Source organism: Crocodylus siamensis, chromosome 7 (assembly GCF_052110815.1).
Source record: "Crocodylus siamensis isolate JL-2025a chromosome 7, ASM5211081v1, whole genome shotgun sequence".
In the NCBI taxonomy this organism is placed as follows: domain Eukaryota; kingdom Metazoa; phylum Chordata; order Crocodylia; family Crocodylidae; genus Crocodylus; species Crocodylus siamensis.
Genome location: NC_143401.1, coordinates 82,567,406 through 82,581,678, shown reverse-complemented (window position 1 = coordinate 82,581,678; position 14,273 = coordinate 82,567,406). Strand labels below are relative to the sequence as shown.

Here is a 14,273-nt window from a genome sequence, read left to right as displayed (position 1 = left end):
CTGGCTACATCTCCTGAGAAACATATAAACGGTTGGTTACTATCACTTCTGCTGCAATCAGTTTCTGCTCCACCCCCTCCTTCATTTGGGTTTCTTTTTGCTTAAGTGATTGTTAACAGATCCCAAGAAGTTGCTAATAACATTTGTGAGCTATAGCTTGCAGACTGTTTCAGTGGCGTATATTGCAGATGAATTATCACAAGCCACATCCTGTATTTTTGAAAGCAGAATGAGAGGTGGAAGGATGCACCTCTGCCTTATGAGTCAGGAAGGGAACCATGCTCCATATCTCTCTTTACTATGAGACGTTCTTAGTCACCTTATCCGTGCATTTTGTAGTAATGCCTTGCAGTGGGATGTTAGAGATCCAACTGCAAGCTTGAATTCTTGGCAAGGAGCCAAGAATGAGGAAAAATGAAACTGGGATAAGGCCAAGTTGGAGGGGACCCAAAAGCAGAGGTCAGGCTTGTTGGGGAGAGAGAATAGGCACAGGGCCCTGTCCAGATCCTGGGATAGATCCATGAGTCTCCCTACTCTTCTACTGTCAGGAAATTTCTGTGAGGCTTACTTGGAAAGTGTGCCTCCCTCCCCCTTTCCCTCTCTCTCTTGCTCTCTTCCTCTCTCTCTCTCAGCTGGTGGACAGAGAGGTGGACCAACCCATTGTTGCTGTCAGTTCCTGAGTCAACTCAGATGGCAGAACTTACTCTTCCTAATTTCTACCAAGTGCCATTTATTGCCCCCTTTTGTCCTGGCAATGTACTGCTGCTTAGTCCTTGTTTGCTGCCTTCCCTTTCTTGCTGAAGGGGCTTAGAGACAAAGTTTTCTCTTTCTTGAATGTGGAGTCATGGCTCTTTGGCCAGATAATGAGCTATTCCCCTAGGATTCTCCACTTCCATTTGTATTTTTTGTAATGTTTTCCTCCTGTCCATTCCTTATTAGCTTTACCTTGGGGAATTAGGTGATGTCGTGGGCATATAATTACAGGTTTAATCTCTCCTCTGTTTGGCAACATGGAATGTAATTGGATCACAATCACCTTGCACTAAGCAACCACCTGGCCATTGTCTCGTAGCATCAAATGCTCTGCCCCATGATTGGCTATGTCTGTCTCATTTGAATAGAAGCCATATCCTTCCTCCCAGTAGGGTTGGAGTATTGTTGTAGTCATGACGGTCTGGGCAATATGCAAGGATCAGAGTGATTTTAGGGACATCTTTTCTTGAAGAATTCCCCACTTCAGTTTCTATGTTTTCTGTCATGTTTTTCTCCCAGTCACAGTCTTTTTGCTTAGTTCGAAAAGTTTCTGGGCCCCAGGTGCCTGTCTTCTGTGCCCTTGTCTAACATCGCTCCCAAATTTTACACCTGGTCCAATAAAAGACACCCCCAAAAGTCCCCTCCCCCTTGCACTGCCTTTATTAGCCGCAGAGACACAGAGTCCCTAGCCACATGCTTGACTTCTTCAAACCCCTCCTCCTCCTGCCCCCCTCCCCCTTCCTGACCCTGAGTCTCTGCCACCCCCCTGAGCCCTCCCTGGAAGGAACCTGCGGAGAACCCCAGTCCTTCACTGCCTCCCCCCAGATCCCTTCAGGCACAGCTCAGCTGCTCTGCAGAAGCAGGCATAGGAATAGGGAAATGGCAGGAGGAGAAGGGAAAAGAGAACCAGAGCAGGGAGGAAAGGCCCCCGTGGAAGTCAGAGGAGTGGGGGGGAGCTCTTGTTGGGTCTGCAGCAGTCCGTACTCAATCCCCAGGGGCTGAGACTTGGAGCAGCCCCTTTCTTTTCAGTGCAGCAGAGTGACAGACAGCTGGAGAGACGGACAGAGCTGCAGGGGAATCTGGGGATCAAAGCTCCCGCCCATCAAAAGGGCACAGCTGGGTATTTTGTCCTGAGGCCAAACCTTCCCAGGGGCCTGAAGTGGCTGAGATTTGGCAGAGCTCTCAACTGGCTTTTACACCAAAGTTACAACCATGTTGTTGCATAGTAGGGCCCTGTGACCTGGGCCTAATTACACTGTGACTGAGAAGGGCCAACACCCTTAACTCATTAACCACAAGGAAGAGTTGAGGGCTCGGCAGAGAAAGGGACCCAACTGCACCACTTGGCCCAAACCTGGTGGTACCTGTGGGGCAGGAGCGATAGACAGATAAGTGAGGTGGCCCTGGGATCAGATTTTCCCTCACCTGTATCAGCTTCAGCCAGAGAGTCCTGCCACCATGAAGGTCAATTCAGGCTTGGGGTCCTGGAACGTGCCCAGCAGGCTGATGTCAGCCCTCTATGAGGTCACTGTCTCTCTGGTCCAATGCCTGGTATCCTACCAGCGCATCTCTGTGAGCTCACTGTCTGCCCCACCCGGGCTCATCCCCCACCCGTAACAGCCCCTTCACCATATCTTGTATCCTATTCCTGACAGTGTCCAGTGCCCAGTGCCAGAGGCTGGAGAGAGCAGGACAAGAGAACCCCATCCTGGAGTGGGGGGACTAGTCTGGCCAGAGACGGGACAGTTCTGCCAAAGTCCATGTAGTGAGTGCGAGCTGCCCAGCAGTGCGAGTGACAAAACCAAGGGTGTTTATACACGTGCTTCGGGAGTGTGGAGGAGGGAGGTGCTTTAGTTAGAGTGGCTCCGTAATTAAAGCCCCTGGAGCGTCACATTCATTAGTGTCTCCACGCTAAAAAATGGTGGTGGGGGTACATTAACTACAGCTTGTTGAAAGAGCCGTAGTTAAAGTGCCCCCACCACTATTTTTCAGCACAGGGACACTGGTACACATGATGCTGGAGGCTGCTGGAGTCTGGTAATTACCGCACGCCAGCAGACTCGCGTCTGCTCCCGCACTCTGTGATTACAGTGCATCGGAGCAGGTTGCTGCATGTCTATAGGTTCCCCAAGTGACAAAACTAAGTGGCAGACCTGGGAGTTAGTGGCACAGCCTCTGAATTAAAACTACCTAGACCTTAAATGCTGCAGGCTGTAAGTAAGAGAGGAACAGTGGACAAAACCCTGGTCATACCTTGTTCATTCTCCCTTTCAGCAGCTACTCCCTGGGTGCATCTACATGAGACGCTATGGCAATGTAGCATGGGTGGGCACGAACTGTGATGCTACTGTGCGGTAACTCGTTGGTAGCCCCTGGTGGCCCTGAGCTCCCAGGGGGGAGCAGGGGACGGGACACCACCATTCCCTTCACCTCTCCCTGCTACCAGGCCAAGACAGACTGGGCCTCAGTCCTGGGTGTTTGCTCCCCTCAGGCAGCTGTGCCATGCTGTTCTTCTCCTTACAGAACTTGGGTTAAACCCCAGTCGCTGCAGCTAAAGACTGGGAAAATTGTTCCCTCTCCTGGTGCTGAGAGTGACGGGTCAGCACCTGTGATTTCAGGGGTTTTCTCATTACCCTGTGGAGAACGCTGCCACCTCCAAATGGCATTATCTGCCGACTTTAGCTCCCCACCCTTCCTAGGTGGCACCTCCAAGTTATCTCCAGGAGTTTTATGGTTCTTTGTGGCACGACTTGCTGTTTGGGCTCGTTCCTGGCCTCTCTCTCCAACACCCCTCCTGTGGCACAGCCAACTGCTTGGGAGCGCACCTTAACTCCTGAACAATGCATCCTAAAAGGAGCCTCCCTCCTCCCTGTAGTGTAGGCCTCCTGTCTGCCTTCTCTGTCTGCCCTCTTTGTTGAGTTCAACAACATCCGAATAAAGTTGGATCGCAAAGTACAATTAGCAGCCTCCACCACACCACATTATTTCCTAACTCTATGTATATTTTCTGTTTTTCTTTAAAACAATTTAGCACATAGTTGTAATCTCTGATGCGACTTTCCGAAATTCCCTGTGGTGTGGTAGGCAACTTGCAAAAAGAGAGCGCACTCTGGACAGAGCATCCGGTATCTTTCTTAAAAAAGGACGATCACTTTTTTGGAACATTGGCGGGAGCTGCTGTGGAGAAAAGAGCAGTCACTTGATACAGAAGAATAAGGCAAGGATCTCCAAAGATCATTTAATCCAAATGTCCTTCCCCAAGAAACAAGGCTCTCCTGTGGACAGGATTTGATTTTGTATCAGGAAACACCTTTGGATTTTCAGTCCAGCCTTGTAACCACTCAGCCATTGCACTTGGCCAACATGGAGTCTACACCATGTATGCTATAAACGTGTGTGTTAGGCTATGGCAGTGATAACCAGCTTGACTAGACCCTTTGCTGTGGCCAAGCTCTGCAGTTTCATGCTTGAAGCTCAGGAACTAACGACCTCTTTCCTGCAGTGCTGCATGTGAGATGGTAGGTAGGGCATTAATGATGGTCTCTGGGTAGGTCAGTCAGTCCAGATTCAGAAGGCCTAGAGTCACTTCCTGGCTTAGCTACAGACTTCCCATGTGACCTTGAGCACTTCGCCTGACTTAGCCAGTGTCACTTTCCCATACATACCTGTATCAACCCCCATGTCTTCTGGTATGGGAGGATCTGTCTTTCTGGCATCTTCAGACAGTGTTTCCAACTGTTCCATGGAAAGGGTAAAAAAAAAAAATGGAGTCAGGCAGGGTCCTGTTTGATCGGGGACCCTCAGGATTACACAGCCACAGAATGAGGGGCAGGCAGTGGCGGTGGGGCTGTCCTCCCAGCCACAGTTCCTGGTGATGCCATGGATGACCAGGTGACGCCCAAGTCCATGGACGTAATAAGGGCCCCTTCTGTCCTGCATGCTGAAGTGAAGTGTGGAACCGTCCTCCGTACAGGAGCCTCAGCTACCCCTTGCCTGCCTCCACTGCTGTCTCTTCTCCTCATAACATCTTCATAATTTCTCTGTGCTTCCCCCTCCCTTGTCCAATGTGCATCTCTTTCCTGGCTACTCCTGCTGCACTTGCTAGCTCCCCCTGAAAATGCTTTGTAGCTCTACCATGGCCTTTGCTGTCCACCTGCCATTCTGCTAGCTCCTTTCTGCACCTTTCTGTTCATGTCCAGACTGGCAGGGCTACAACGCCCAGGTCAGGAAGTATTGCCCAACCTGCACAATTCTTGGACATGGCACCTGATCAATGAAATGTGCCATATGGCATCACTCTGAGCAGCACTAAGGGAACAGACCCAAGCTTCCCATTGTATTGGGAAGATGAGAGCAGCAGATTGCAGGGAAGGGGAGACGTTCATACTAGTCCTGCAGAACCAGCTAACCTGAGCAGAGGAAAAACCCAGCACAGGTATCCTTCATCTACACTACTGGCATCCAGAAAGCAACGAGACCAAGAATCTCTAGGAATGAGCAAAGTAGCTAGGGGTAAACAGCATGGGCACTGTTGCAAAGAAAAGTGGATAGAGGGAAAACTTCTCCTCTAGGATGAGGGAGGGGAGAGCAGTTCCAGTTCCCAACATGTAAGAAGATGACAGAAGAGCTAGAGAAAGTCCTGAGAAGGGCAATCCAAAGGATGGAAAGGACAGAATAGGCACTAACGGCATTTGTAGACAACACTTTTTAGTGAGTTAAATGCCTTTTGCACCGCTTTAATGGCATTGCTGTTTGCACATTCAGTGGCATATTGCACATTAAGTCCAGCCACTGGAGCACACTTGGTGGCATAATGTGAGGCAGGTAAGGATTGGGATCTAACACAGGTGTAAACAATATGGGGGTTTGCTTTGTCCTAAATTGAAGCGGTGTTTTTAAAAAACCACTGCTTCAATTTAGAGAGAATTAAACCCCGTGTTGTCTACAAATGCCCTAAGGCCTCAAATGTACAAAGTCGTCATAGATTTGAAGGGCCGAGCGAGACCGTGATCACCTAGTCTGATCCCCACTGAACCTGCCTGCAGAACTTCAGCAAGTGCTACCAGCATCTATCCAAATAATTTCAGGTCATGCTCCCACCTGTCTTTTACAAAGACCCCCAGCCTTCAGTTCAGGACTTCCGGTGAGGGACAATTCATCAGACCCCTGGGTAAGCTGTTCCTGTAGTTAAAAACCTGTTGTGTAACAAAAAATAGCATGCGCCTTATTGCTAGAATGAATCTGTGCAGTTACATCTTCCAGCCACTGCATTCTCTTCTCCCTCTGGCTGGAAGATTTAAGAGCTTTACCGATTAGAAACTTTCCCTACGTAGAGGTGCTTTTAGCTGGTGATCAAATTGCTGCGAAATCTTCTCTCTTTTTAAGTTGCAGTAGAACTTCTTTAGTCTCCCACACTGAGGAACGGTTTCTAGATCTAAGTTCAATCTCTTATTTCTTTTATGAACCTTTTTTTAGTTTATCAGCTTTCCATCTAGTGTGAACATGACAACTGGATACAGCATCCAGTAATGAGCTCACTGATGCCATAGACAGTAGTAATATTGCTTTTGTATTTGTGATCTATGTTCCAATGCATCCAAAGATTTCAATACTCTTCTTAAATGATGATTCCTAAGGTAACGTATTACTTTATGTGAAGTAGATGATTTTAAGCACATACTTAAGTTTGCAAGAGGTGGGCCTACAAAGACTACATGCATCACAGGTAACAACTAGTTTTTAAGGTCATAATACATATGATGGGCTAGAGTAAAAGAAGCAATAGTTAGGACAGAGATTAGGGAAAAACACTTAGTCCTACTCCCATAGAGACCACTGGAAAAATACCCCTTGACTTCAGGGATAGCAAGATTGGAGCCAAAGATCTTAAGAGGTAAAGCAACTGGGCTGGGGAACAGACTCCACTGCATGGCTAGAGGTGACCTCTGTGTAGAGATTACAGAGCAGATATAGCAACTGGATGAAATAGTGAAGAGCCTGCAAAATGCAAGGGGTCAGTTGTGGGAGCCAAGAGGCCTTTTGTGGGACAACTTCCTGGGGTTGTGTTAGCAAGGGTTTTACAAGCTATTTACCTCTGACGTGTATAAAGAGTCTTCTGTATCCCAGGCCTGGCACATGGCAGCATAAACCCCTGTAAACAAAAACACATCCACAGTCAGCTCACCTGGGACTCATTTCCACTTCTATGACCGATGCTTTCAGCTGTTGTTTTAGCATCACTGCAGAGTAGCGTCCTGCAAGCTTTTGCGCTAATGTGCTGTCTAGGTGGCAGTGTACCGCAGCAGGGAATGCTGCAGTGAGGTACGTGGTGCCTGCTTCTGTGCATGCTGCTTTCCCAATCGGATGCCATGTAACCACCCATTAGTGTGGTGCTGGTGGGATCTAGGCAGCTCTAGCTCCTGGCTGAGCCTACTGATGCACACACACCACCTGACTTGCCTCTCAGGGGAGGGACAGTTTATGCAAAGCACATGCCCATTCCTCATTGCGGCAATCATTAGCACAGTGCTGAAGCACACAGACATGCCCAATGCATAGGAAGAACCAGTGCGTGTTCTCTTTTTTCTGGAGAAGCTTTGTCTATGTTTTGATGCATTTTGATGCTACTTCTGGGTGTTGGGTTACTATACAGGCAGTCCTTGACTCACAACGTTTTGAGTTACAACATTTCACACTTACAACGTTTATAAATTGAGACCTTGTTTCAACTTTACAATGCCAGTTTTGATTTACAATGCTTGATCCAATGCAATGCCATGCCAGCGAACAAGTTCGCTGTGTCGCTCATCTCCCTGGAGAACATCTGTTCAAACTTCCTTGGACACTTTCTTTCAGAAAGCAGACAAGACTCCTGAGACACCTGCAGCCAGGACTCCTGAGAAGACTCCAGCCAAGAGCCCTTCAAAAAGTCCAACCAAGAGCAGTTCAAAAAATCCAACAGTCACCTCAAAGAAGTCCTTCCAAATCAATATGATTGCTATTTACAGTATAAATACATTAATGTAGTTATAGTACTCATCTATAATTGATCAAGTACAAAATTCTGGGGTATTTTTGGTGAAAGTAGAGTATTGGGCCTTGGTTCAGGAACCAATCCCCCATTCATAACATTGTTGCTCATGAGAAAATTGGTTCCGAGTTACAACATTTTGACTTAAGATGCAGTTTTGAGGAACCAATTGTATCGTAAGTCTGAGGACTGTCTGTATTTCCAATTTCCAAAAAGAGGACACCTGTGGGGGGAGAGGGGAAAGTGGTATATGATAGCAGGGGCAGTGATATGCCCCCTACTCCCCAGGCCTGCCAGTGCAGCTCATTCCCGACCCGCAGGTCCTTGCCCCCCACCCCAGCCCTGCAAGTGCCCTGCACTCCCAATCTGCAGCCCCCTGCCTCCCAGTGCTGCTAGCGCCTTGCACTTCTGACCCGCATCCCCAGCTCCCTCCCAGCCCTGCTGCCCATGCAGCTTGTGCTCACACACACACACACACACACACCCACCCACCCACCCACCCTTCTAGCAGCTGCTGAGGCCTGCATGCCGAGCATGTGATCTCCCAACAGCCAATCAGCTTCCCCGCTGTCCCCAGCTCTGAGCAAAAGCAGATGGAGAGCAAAACCCCATACATTTGCTTGCATTTTAAAAAATCTGCCTGGACTGAGGACAAGGGGCCAAAAAAGAGGACATGTTTGGGAAAACCCGGATGTATGGTAACCTTACAGTAGTCCAATGGGGTTTTTTAAATGTAATAGTAATGTGCATTTTCCTTCCTGATGTAAAGTCATTAATGCTGGGGGTTGGGGGCTGTATCTCTTGCCCCAAGTCACTTTTAGTCCTGCATGTCCAGCTGGCAGCAGCCATCTCCCAGTCTGACGACAGTCTTCCCATAAAGACTGCTCTCTGTGTGCAGTGAGCAGCTGGCACACGCCTACCTAGAAGGCGACTTCTACATCATGTCTGAGGAAGCTCAGTTTTAGTTTTGACTGTATTTATTTTGAATCTGTTCTTTCCACCCGTTACACGTACTGCCTCAATTGCCTTGAGACATAGGTGGTGACTGAAGGTGCTCCGGGGCTCAAGCACCCACTGAAAAAAATTAACAGGTGCTCAGTACCCACAAAGCCACTTGCAGATGCTAAACAATGGATAAAAAAACATTCTTTACCAGAAGAAGCAGCGTGTGACTTCTGCCCAGCTCTACAGTGTCTGTAAAAATTGGGCACTTCAGCAGAGATTTTTGGCCTTTTTAGCTAAAGCTGATTCAATCAGCTATTACATAAAAATGCCAAAAAATCCTGACTAAAGCTCCTGATCTATACAGACAATGCAGAGCAGGGTAGAATTAGCACACTGCCTCTTCTGGGCATGTGCAGGGCTCACCATGGGAACACACTGAGTTAAAAGTAAAGTGTTGGGTTGGTTGTTTGGTTGTTTGTTTTTTGGGGGGGTGCGTTGCCGGTGGCAAAAAACCCAAAAGTCGGTGCCTGTCTGGAGACCAGGTACACGTGCAAAGTACTCATCACACGATAAAAAGCTTAAACCAGCTATAAAGTTAGGCCTATAAAATGTGTACTAGCTTTATAGTTAGTTGCTACTGAGGTTTAATTTGCATGTGCAGCTGGGTCTGCCCTGACCCTGGGAGCCCTCTCAGCTGACAGGGCTCTCAGTGGCAAGGGTACACCATACCCAGCATGAAACCCCCAAGGGATTGCAGCAGCAGCAATCTCCAAGGCTCAAGAGTCCATGAAACCCCTGAGCCTTGGGGATTGCAGCTGCCATGACCCCTCAGGCTTGGGGTGCATGAAACCCCCAGGCCCGTACGTGCAGCTGGGACCAAGAGTCCCACATGTGACAGAGCTCTCAGTCCCAGCTATGCACCTGGCACAGCTGGGACTGATAGCAACGTCAAGTGCAAGGACTCTCGGTCCCGGCTGCGCCTGGCCCCAAGGCTGGGAGCCTGCATCTTGCTGATGCAGGGGAACCCAGGATTGGGCTCCCTCTACACTGGCAATAAGGCATGATTCAACCTAATGCATGATCCCATAATTGCGCCTCCTACCATGCGTGTGTTGCAACTTGCTTATAGCAGGAGGCATGGTTGTGTGGATCACCCATTAGATCCAGTCTTGCCTTTATCTGCACATGTAGAGGGAGCCTTACTAAGATCAGTCTGTAGCAACAAGCTTGTCTAAAAACAAGCGCGAAAACACTGGCACCAAAAGTAAGCACTCCACTGCAAATAATGCTCCCTCACTAGGAGAAGATGATGGAAAAAGCATGTAATGATGTGAGTTATAGTGTTGTAAGCAGTCCTGGAATGTGTTCAGATGCTGCTATGACAAATCTGGTATGGGAACCTACATAAATTAGAATCAGGACTTTGTGCAAAGCTAATCTCCAGGCAGTTCACAGGAATTTAAAACCAACAACTTACTGTTAAGCAAAAGGAGCCCATGGCTAGCAAGACCTCCACAATCATCTCTATTTTGCATATTAGAGCTCCACATAATCAGGCCATCCTAAGAAACAAAGGATGGCAAGCAAACAAGAATCCTGATTAACTGAATCAGTGAAGAGCTTTTGACTACAGTTTCTAATGTTAGGGTAAGACTGATAAACTGCCATCAAAGAAAACATTTGTATACATTTTTAAATGAAAGTTTCAGCTATTTTTTTTTAGTTTTGAAAACTGTTTACAAAAGATCCCAGCTTGGTCGGGCATTCCCCAGGGCAACAGGTTTTTTCCATTTCATAATTCTTTTACAACACTGTCCAATGTTTATCTCCCACATAAAGCCTTGGTTTCCATAAAATAGAGATTCCAGAAGTATGAAATACTAGTTTCCAGAAATCCTATCTGGCACTGCCAGACGAAAATCTGACTTTCTATCCAGCAGAGGGCAGTGATACACAGATTGGCAAAACACATTACAACTTTCAAAACAAATATTCTGTTTTAATTAGAACGCTTCCAGCCATCATATGCAAAACTGCTTCTGCAGAGACAGTTCATGTGACATATTAATAAAAACAAGATAGTTCAATTTTTTAAAGTAACTAGGACAGATATTTTATCTTCTGTCCATAAAACTTTTTTAGGTCCTCTCTGTAACAGTATACTTTCCTTGAAATGACAAGTCTACATATACCTCCACTATATATACCTAAGCTGCTGTTGCAGCTTTATTAGAAGAGACATGGTGTGCAAACCAACCCCTCTTACCTAGAAGAAAATTCAAAGAGTACCCCAATATTCCTTCCCTCAGGTACAGAACCTTCACCCTTTCGTTGTAGTATATGCCAAAATAAATGTGCATATTCAGGAAGAAAGGACAAAACAAGTGTACCACTACTGAAGAAACTTCCTTACGTTTAAATACTGCACAATGGAAATGCTGCCCAAAAACAGCTTTCTCATGCAAAGGGGGCCCTAATGAGGAAGGAGGTCAAGGCAAACTAAAAATTACTCACATATCAGTACTGCAAGTGAACACAGAACAGGAGTAGTTTTAATGGCTCTGCACTAAGTAGTGAGCAACCAATCCACCAACCCTGGACACCCATTAAGAGAGTAACCCCACAGCCACCAACACTGAAAGCAGCTCCCACAGCCCCTGGCTATTATGCCTCTCTGGTTGTTTGAATTTTGTTGCTTATTTAGGCCCAATCCTGTGGTCCTAACATGGACATAATGTCATTGGCACAATGACGGTTTTCTCTTAAGGCTTTCTCTTAATTCAAATGATCTGGAAGAATTCTCCTGGGTTTGTTTTCCTGGTAGAAAAGGTCACCTGGAGACTCCTGAACAGTCGTTTGAATGCTGAAAAGCAGAGGGCTTGCAGTGTGCAGCCAAGGAGCCCATACGCACAGATTTCAGTGTGCTCTTCAGGCTCCTTCAGTCTGTTCAGAGACAGAATAGTAGCACTGCACAGGGCGACTGGCTGTCCCAGACTGCTCAGAGTCAGCCTTTGTCTCCCTATAGCCCAATGTGGGGATTGCGAAGGGGGTATGTTCTGCTTCCTGCCCAGCTGGAGCAGTAGAGCTCAGCAAGTGACACAGTCTCATGGGAGTGATTTAACCCTGGTTGTTCCTGGGTTATTTTTCTCCCTGAGCAGCTATTTTTACTCTGGGAGAAAAATCCTGAACACTAGTATATTTGTGGTTGCTGCTGGGATAAGAGTGCATGGATAAGAGTGCAGCAGTCACCCATTATAAACAATAGTCACTAAACTGTTCTGGAAAAAGGTTGGAGACGTGCTAAGGAAAATAATAAAATGCCCACTAACAACTAACCCCTTGGTGTTCTTACTGAACTTTCCTGAGAACGCTACAACATATACGAATCATAAGGAACTGATCACTCACCTTTGAGGGGCTGCAAGAATTACAGTCTCAGAAGCCTGGGAGAGAAGTGACACCCCTAACATCACTGACTGGTTTTAAAATGTTTGGGAAGTTTTAGTAATGGAAAAATATGCCCTATCACATCAGTATTCTTCAATAGAGAAAGAAAAAAAGAAATTTAGAAGTTTGGTGGAAATTCTTGGAATTAGCTGAAAAAGAACGTCTGTTAAAAAGAAACATCTTTGAATATTGAAGGAAAGTGCACATTCTATCAGGTAACTGTTAACAATTTTGGAGTACACTCAAAATCTAAAATCAGATGAGTAGAAGAGAGTGAATGAACTTTGCTTTATTCAAAATTCTGAAGAAAAAAGAGGCGGTGAATTATTGAGATAATTCAGATTACATATAGAAATGAAGAAACACAAAAGCTCAACATTGAGGCTAGGGACAGACATTACACATAAACCAGTTCATGTGATCAGAAACTGGTTTAAACCTGTAACAGAACAGATGTTCAGTGCATATAAACCAGTTTGAAAATGACTGAAACCGGCCTGAGATACAGCTGGTTGAATGTAGTATCAGACTTATCTGATTTGGGTCAAACTGGTTTATGCAATGTCTGTCCCAGACCCCCTGCTGGTTTAAGATAAACCAGACTCCCCCAGCATTGCAGCATGCTGTCTGGGCTGGGCAGGGCTCCCTGCTCCACAGCACAGCTGGCCCCTCCCCTCTGCTCCCTGCTTGGAGCTCCGGCAGAGACTGCAGGTATTTGCCTGGCTCTCCCCTGCTCCCCTCCATCACTCCCTGCTAAGCAGGGATCTCCACCACCCCTCTGCCTTACACAGACACCTCTCAGCATTAGCTAGCAGACCACATGCTGGCTACAGTCCGTGCTGTGGCAGACAGGACAAAGGCAGAATCAACAGGTAGCTGGTAATGTCCCTCTGTTGTTTTCTAATGGGGAGATAAACACTGAGTATGGGGTGATAAACATGGCATTACCAATTCTCTGTTGGGCTGGTCAGGACAGTGGGGAACCCCTACTTAACCAGAGTGGCCTGCCTGGGCCTGGCCATGCCCCCACTCAGCTCAGCCCTGTGAAAGGGAAGGGAGGCCTTCTAGCCCCCAGCTTCTAGCCCGAGCCACTTCAGGCATATGCCTACAATTCCTCAGTCCAGAGGGTATGTCTGGTTGATTACAAACTGGTTTAGCCTAGCTGGGTTGGACTAACCGGGAAAGATTGAGTCAATTCAGGCTCAGGCTTTTTGAATATTTGGCCCTAGCCTGAAACATAAACAAACTGTCAGAAAATGAAAAGAAGGGAAGAAAAGAACACACAATTCTTTTGTGGACATTGACTGTTGCTGTCTGTACATATATTTTAGGGGACTGGATGTGTATTTAAATGTTAAATTTGTTATAAGTTGCATTTGTTAATAAGTAAATTTAAATACATAAGTAATGGTCACTGCTAGCTGCTTCTGGGGAAAAATAAACCCCACAAATGTACCTTATCCTTCCTCCATCCAACACATTCAAGTGAGGCAGGTTTAAATGGGAAGCGGTGCTGTGCCCTATCCATAGGAGGGAAGTGACAAGCTTCTCTGTCCCTACTTCCAAGGATGTGAGCAAGCAATTCCTAAGTAGAGTAGGAGAGGGGTGGGTAAAAGAGGGAGATGACCAAAATATTTTGGAAGTTGAAGTGCTTTATGAGCTTCCCACCAAAATAACCTCACTCAGCCCCCAAAACCCTAATGCCAGTCCTAAACAGCTCATGAAGCAGGCAGAAACCAGTAGAACAGCACAACATTATTCCACCCCTACTAATTGTTTTTAAGACGGATATAATTTTTAGCAGCAATACGGTTGTATACTCATTTGGCACGTCCCCTGCTAGCTAGCTTCCCTAATTTTAATTTAAATGATAGGGAAGGCAAATAGGTTATTGCCACCAAGATATAAGATAAAACGATAGTGGGCAAAACTCCTTTTGGAGTCACGCCTTTGAAGTGCAGAATATGGTCCGCACTCTTAAAACAGAGAAAGAAAAACAAGCTGCACTTTGCATTACCTGGGGGCTGCCCGTCCCTCATGTTATTCCCATCCACCAACTGAGAATTCCTGTAGCAAACTGACGTGTTACAGCCATAGA

At 46.7% G+C, this 14,273-nt stretch overlaps 1 long non-coding RNA gene across 1 annotated transcript; it reads right to left on the bottom strand.

Annotated features, from left to right (window-relative positions):
* Positions 1-3,670: 3,670 nt before the first annotated feature.
* LOC149860046 (uncharacterized) lies at positions 3,671-14,243 on the bottom strand. Its single transcript, XR_016443440.1, has 4 exons — positions 14,193-14,243; positions 6,846-6,904; positions 4,419-4,488; positions 3,671-3,930 (listed from the first exon to the last, which is right to left on the bottom strand). It is a non-coding gene; the product is annotated as an uncharacterized LOC149860046 (long non-coding RNA).
* Between the last annotated feature and the right edge of the window lie 30 nt (positions 14,244-14,273).